The sequence below is a fragment of the Octopus bimaculoides genome, chromosome 9 (genome assembly GCF_001194135.2).
Source record: "Octopus bimaculoides isolate UCB-OBI-ISO-001 chromosome 9, ASM119413v2, whole genome shotgun sequence".
Taxonomy (NCBI): Eukaryota; Metazoa; Mollusca; class Cephalopoda; order Octopoda; family Octopodidae; genus Octopus; species Octopus bimaculoides.
Genome location: NC_068989.1, coordinates 85,789,512 through 85,796,895, shown reverse-complemented (window position 1 = coordinate 85,796,895; position 7,384 = coordinate 85,789,512). Strand labels below are relative to the sequence as shown.

The window sequence follows — 7,384 nt, the reverse complement described above, 5'->3', positions numbered from 1 at the left end:
AGGACAACTTTATACAATGTCCTTTTTTTTTAAGGGAATATTTGGCTGCTATTAGTAGCTGGTAGAGCTTTCACAAAGAGCAGCGGTTTCCAACCTTTTCACTACCAAATATCTTTATATATATGAATTTTTCTTCGGATCCCAAGCTTTGGAAACTTTTCAAGATACCGATTTTACTAATAAGCTCATTTTTCTCAAGTTCACCTCTGTTTTGAAAGATACACGAAACTGAGTAATGATACGCTGCCGCCTTTTAAAATTCTGAACACAGCTCAAAAGTTTCTGTACTGTTTTTGCAGACTTCCTGTCAGAGCCGTCTTAACAGTATTATAGGCCCCGGGCAAAGCAATGCACTGTGACCTCTACCTACACAACCATAGTATACATAGATTAGCATTGCGCTTCTTGACACATGATGCTGCCAAATAACTGATAGCTTTGGTGGAAAGTTGATAGCTTTGACAGCATCCAGCCACCCACCCATTTTCTCCACCCACTATTCCTGTGAGGGTAGAAACCTTATGCACCTCTTCCGTCGGGTCCTATCAGATGCAACTGTCATTAAACTTTCCAGTTGGATTTCCAAGCGCGACCAACTGAGACTATGGATGTTATCCAACCGTCTCGTTCTTGGTCTGTCCCTAGGTCTCGCACTATTTGGATCTGCTTGAAGAATCTGTCTTGCAACATTCTAATCATACGTTCTTAGTACCGGAGCTGTGGCCTCTCAATGCGGAGAAATAGCGACACCATCTGGAGAGACTCATTGACTGCCAAACTTCGTACCTTGTTGAATAACGTTTCTCAGAGATTATTTAGAGGAATCCCATTTCTGCCACCTGTATTCGCGATCGTACTCTTTCAGTCATTACCAAACATTTATAACCGTAGGTGAGGTTAGCTACGAAAACCAAATCGAAGATAGCGAGTTGGTTTAAAAAAATTTTTTTTTTATCAATCTCTCTCCTTCTATTGATTGAATTCTGAAGCTGGTGCGTTATTGTGCTAGCACCTGCATCTAATTCAATATCCTGCTTCCAATCACTCGTGAACACGGTTCTATAATACTTAAATCTCTTCACTTAAGCAATTGCTTCAGTGATCTATTAATATGCAGAGCGTACTGGGGAGACTTTCTTAGGACCAATGTCTCGATCTTTGCATTACTAATTCTCATTCTTGTTTTACAGAACTCAGCAGCAGGTCCAACAGAAATACCAGTTTGGTGCCTGGAGTGAGTAAGACCTCGAAAAGCTGCAATATGAAAAGGGTTCGAAAGAATAACCATACAGCATCGTCCGACGCACAGATTAGCGAGGGTTGAATTCGGACCTTAGCTACAGAGGTCAGTTCGAAAAATGTATTGCAGTCTTCTCCCAATGCCAGTACAACCAACAATAAGTCCGCAACTTATTCTGGGAGGCGTGGAGTGGGAACACAAAGAATGCGTGTCCCAGCCCCACAAAGTGAGTTCAGGAAGGAACAACTGTTAGTGATTGAGATTTGGAATGTCACAACTCTTACGGGTAAAGAACGGGAACTAATGCAGAAAGCCAAACGCTACTGGTTAGATATAGTCAGTGTCTCCTCTAAAAGGTTCAGCGGTTTCAAGTACCGCAGATTTTGATGGAGGTTGCGAACTCCACTATGCAGGTGTGGTACCAACTATGTCTGCATAGCTAAGCACAAGCACTCGGCTGTCGGATTGTGTTATGGAGTGGATTTCAACTTAAGTTGAAAGAAGGCCCGCTGTGGTTGTTGCAGATATATACACCAAAATACAAATCCTTCCTTGACGAAGTTACTGCAGTTTTAGATGTAGTTAAGACCTAGCCATTTGTCCTACAAGGAGATTTTGATGCAGACGTTGGCAGTGATGATAAAATTAGTGTTGTCCACGCAGTACCTTGTAGTTATCTCCCTTATCTGTCCTCTACTCTGTTTGCTGAAGTTAAAAACACGTCGGACCTTATTTTAGGATATTATTAACTGAGACCCCAAGGGAACTTCATTAAATAATACTGCAAAAAAAACTACATAATCATCTTATATTGTCAGCTGAATTAAAATTAAGACTACTTTATCTGTTCACACGTCTTGAGCTCATATAAACCTTCGTTTATGTTCTCTCTGTAAGTATTTCGTTGTTTTGTTTACATTCTTGTTGACAAACATTTGCTATTTTTTCACTATACATAGTATCCGCCTTCCAGGCATTCAAATGTGAAGTTCTCTTCTGCCTTCTTAATGTTTCATTTGTTGAAAGTTCTCCATTTTGTGAAAACCATAACATACTTTTAGATATTTTCAAAAAGTATTTCCATGTTTTGCGCGTGTTAGAAAACACTGGAAATGTTTTGTGTGGGTGTGCCGTATAGCTGTGGTGGTGGGCGTACACAACACATTCTGTGTTTATTTACCTGGGTAACCAAGGGTATTTAAGTGGCGTTAAAAATAGATGTCCCATATTTCAAGGGTAGGAAGAGATTATCGACGGAGGAGAAAATATATAAGTAATTAAAATTTTTGGAAAAAAAAATTTAATCATAATTACTGTTGCCTGTAATACTCGCTACTTAAAAATAAAAGCAAAAAGTACCTTTCTCCTCGTGGCATGTGAATCGTTTTTCTGAAATTTCGCCGGCTTTTCAACACCTATTCTGTTCTCGTTCAATTTTCATCTTTTTTACTTATTCTCTTATATTTAAAAGGCATACTTACACAAAGTAACTTCCATAAAAATAGGTATCTATCAATAAAACTTTTTCCAAATACGCTTCAGTTGGTGTACATTCCGTTTATCTTGGAATTTGTTGTGAAAAAAAAAATTTTCCGAGTGGTGAGGAGAGAAGTTTCGGAAAATTCAAACGAGTCTGTTGTGTTTCCTTATAACTTTCAGAAAATGGGTATTTTTTTAATGAAATTTTCTACAAATACCTTTCAGAGTGTATAGATTACGAATATATCGGAATTTAATGTAAAAAAAATAAGAAGAAGAAAAGAAAAGTGATGAGCACGCACACATACATACTGATGCACATCGATTTTTTCCCGTAATTTCAAGTTTCAAATGACGTGTGCGAGTATGTATGTGTGCGAACCCACCAGTTTTTTTTTTTGAGGGGGGGGGTCTTCAGTCCATGTTAAATTTCAATATAATCGTCGTCTACACCATCTAAAAAGTATTTGTACAAAGTCATTTAAAAATACTCATTTATAGAAAGTTATGAAGAAACAAAGCCAACTCTTGTGAATTTTCCGAAACTCCTCTCCCCACATCGGAAATATTTTTTCGCCACAAATTCCGATATGATTGGAGTCTTCATCATCTGAAACGTATTTGTAGGAAATTTCATTAAAACATATCCATTTCTCTGGAAGTTATGAGGAAACAAAGTCAATGGGTAGATGCACTTGGGGCCAAACAACAGTAATAACTAATGGAGAATCCTTTATGTGGTCATTTGACTTTCTAGAAATAGCAGCCAAATCTCTTAAATCATAATTTACTGTCAACAAAAAAACAAAGGATTTTTTAGATACATGTTGTTTGAAAAAATAAATAAAAAGCAAGATGAGAAGGCGAGATTCGTTTTTATCAATCATAGAGATCAGCTTGATTAGATCTGACCTGCAGCTAAATGATATTGGACCCTTGAGTGTCTTTAGCAGACTTCACTCTGTTGCAAGCATTTGCCCACACACCTGCTTCCCTTTTTGTAGATATTACTTGATGATGTTCAACTGCATGAATCTCACCAGTCTTAGAGGGTCTGCAAGGGTCATGAGTACTGTCTGTTCTATCTGGACTCTTATAAAAATAAAAAGGTGATTGGCAGAATCAGTAGTGTCAGGCAAAACGGTTTGCACTATTTAATGACATTTCTTTGCATTCTTTGTTCAAATCCCAAGAGATTGACTTTGCTTCTCATTATTTAAGGACTAGTAAAATTTAGGATCTTTGCCCCCATCCCCAAATTTATGGTATTGCACTGAAGTTAGATATAACTATTTATGAGTATTAAAAGAGTTGACAGGAGCCCCATGAGGGTAGCTGATTTAATCAGGTCCATTGTTCTAGGAAAAAGAACATTTCACCATTGTAGCAATCTCATTCAATTAGGTGAAGCTTTTGATCTTTCTCTATGTTTTCCACCAGTTTTATTTGGACCAATGAGAAACCATTATACTATCGGTCATTTTGGTTATATGAACAAAATGCAAACCTGTCTCACATTCTTAGCTCTTTCATCAGCATCAGACATCCTTGCACAAGTTTTTTTCTTGTAGGTTTTTTTTATTTTACTTCAATAATGCAATTTGCTCGCTCTGAAAAGAAGCACCATGGTATTTCTACTCTCTTTCAGTTATATCAGTAGGAAGTACATTTTAACTGAACAAAACACTGAACAGCATTATCTCTTTCCAACTGGTCACATATATTAATGATACTATTTACATAACTCATGAATTATCCAATTTACTTGTACAAGCATGATAAACATATTTCTCTACAAGACGTTTATGTACAACCAAACTTTTATTGATGTTATATTTTGCGTATTATTTCTTTAAAGTGGAAATTAATTATTTCATACTTCTGTTTGTTCGTGTTGTTATTTGCTTCTCAGATCTTGTAGATGTAATGTTTAAATTCTCAACTACAACTATAATGTAATATATATTGATTTCTCATATTGAAACATTACACAAAGTTTGGCAGAGGATGTAGTTGATTAATCAATGCTAGTACTTGATAGGTACTTTATTTTATCAAACTCGGAGGGATAAAAAGCATAGTTTACCCTAGTGGGATTTGAACCCAGACAGAGACTATAATAATTCTACCCATCCACCCCCTTCTGTATGTGTGTGTGTGTGTATGTATCAGTGTAAACTGCTACAAAGGCAAAGGAGATACCTAAGAGCACAGCAGCTAAAGAGGAATCAAACCAGCTTCTGAAGGTCTGAATTGATCTAAGATAGAGTAGACCTAGATGAGATGCCTTTTGGCTTTGTGCCAGGAAGAGGCAACACAAATGCAATCTTCCCAGCAAGGCAACTGTAAGAGAAATACTTGGCTGAAAATAAACTGCTATATTGTGCACTCCTGAAGCTCTGAGACTATTTTTTTTTCAGGAGAGACATTTATTAATTTCAAAGAAGTGCAAAAACACTAATCTCCTTCAAAGTACTATCCTCTGACTTCAATGCACTTGTAGTGCTCCAGCAACTTTGTGAAGGCCCCAGGAAAGTCCTCCAAAGTGAAGGTGTCCAGGACCTTTGTCACAGCTGCCTTCATCTTCTCAATGTTTTCAAAATGGCTGCTCATGAGGTTCCCTTTCAGTTTGGGGAAGAATAACCTTAAGTCACAGGGAGCGTAGTTTGGACTGTAGGAAGGGTGAGGAACAGTTTTGATGCCCATATCTGTCAAATAGTTGGTTACCAGAATAGAATTGTGGATGGGAGCCAGGATGCTTCCATTGGGCACGTTGTCTCTTGGTCTCTGGATCATAACAGTTTATCTAACTCTTGTCACAGTCACCAGATGCTTAAGTACTCTTGGTTTGGAGGTAATGGACTCAACTATCTCCTAGTTCTCACCAATGCATCTTTCTTCTGTTTGTTACTGAGTGCCCTGGGAACAAACGTTGCACAAATTTTGTGCATGTTCAGATTTTCATGAATAAATCTGTGTAGAGTCGCCACATCAGACTTTATGCTTCTTGTTTTGATAGACAGTCTTCATCGAGAGAACTAAATAATATCAACCAGCTCTGAGGTTCTGATGCCTCACTCCCTCCCACACCTCTCATTGTCTCCTGCCTCTTCTCTGCTGTCTTTAAATCACTTGTGCCAGTAGAAAAAACAGATGCTTAGCTTATACAAGTCAATGCATGACCAGTCTGGATCATTTCATAAGTTTCTGTGGCATTTTTTTTACCCTGTTTATCACAAAATTTATTGCATAACAAGATTCCAAATTGCCTTCACATTCTGACTTCATTCTGCAAACCTATCAGCAGTGACAAGCAGTGTTTAATAGTATGTTTAAAGTGCTGTTACAGTCGTCTCCTTCAATCTGGAAAAAAAAAAAAAAATTGGTTGATCAGATTATTAAATGTATAGTATTGCTATACTATGATTAGAGTAATCTAGAACAATTATGATTACCTCTTCTAAAAAAAAAAGTCTCAAAATCTCTGGATGCACCTTGTATTGTTCATTTGGGGAAAGCAGAAAAAAAAAATGGTACCTTCAGCGAAATTTCCTTACTCAATACGTAGAAAAGGAGTAGTTATGAACCCCATATGCTGCAACCTATGTAATCTATAGTCACACAAGAGATGCAATGGAATCAGAAGTAAACTATCAGAGAAAGCAAGCTTCATATATGATAGATGCATTGGAGCTGGATGTCCACTGAACACACCAAAATAGAAATTCTTAAATACCTGAATCGCTCAGTAGAAGTAGTCAATAGCTTTCATTATTTAGATGTAATTAGCAGGGAGGTGAGTGCTCTGAAAGTATAGTAGCCAGGTTAAGAACAAGCTGGAAAACATTAAGTGAGTTTCTATTGCTCCTGGTGACAAAAGATTTTTCCTGCTGAGTAAAGGAGAGAGATTCTATGATGCTTGTGCTAGAACTGCGATGTTGCATGTTTATGAGACATGGGCCAGGAATATAGAGGTCAACTTGGACTTGAGAAAACTAGAAAGAAATACAGTGAGCATGCTCCATTGGGTGTGCAATGTGTGCAGGAATGACATAGTGCAAATGTGCTGAGAGAAAAACTGGGTATAAGAGGAATGACTGTTTGTATGACTCTTGTGTTAGAACAGCAATGCTGCATGGTAGTAAGACTTGGCCTTGAATGTAGAGGGCTTGACAAAACAGGAAAGAAATGAGACAAGCATACTTCATGGGACATGTAGTGTAAGTGCTTATGAACAACATAGTACAAATGTACTGAGAGAAAAACCTGGGCATAAGGAGAATCAGATGTGTTGTGCAAGAAAGAAAACTACTTTGGCATGAATATGTCATGTATATGGGTGAGGATAGCTATGTAAGTAAGTGCTAATCACATCATGTGAGTGGAGCCTGTGGAAGAAGGCAACTCAGGAAAACATGGGACAAAGTGGTGAAGACTGATCTCAGGACCTTGAACCTTTGGAGGAGATGACAAGGGACTGGATGATTGGGGATATGCGTTTGTGTGTCTCCTTGTCTTGAGATTACTCTTTCACTTGTTTCAGTCATTTGACTGCGGCCATGCTGGGGCACCACCTTTAGTCGAGTAAATCGACCCCAGGATTTATTCTTTGTAAGCCTAGTACCTATTCTATTGGTCTCTTTTGCCGAACCGCTAAGTTATGGG

General features: G+C 37.9%; 1 protein-coding gene across 1 annotated transcript in view; it reads left to right on the top strand.

Moving 5' to 3' along the window:
• Positions 1-231: 231 nt before the first annotated feature.
• Positions 232-7,384, top strand: part of LOC106869665 (zinc finger protein 883) — a 34,636-nt gene continuing 27,483 nt past the window's right edge. The window contains exon 1 of the mRNA XM_014915495.2: positions 232-2,132. The gene's annotated coding sequence lies outside the window, so the exon portion shown is untranslated. The remainder of the gene's footprint in view (positions 2,133-7,384) is intronic.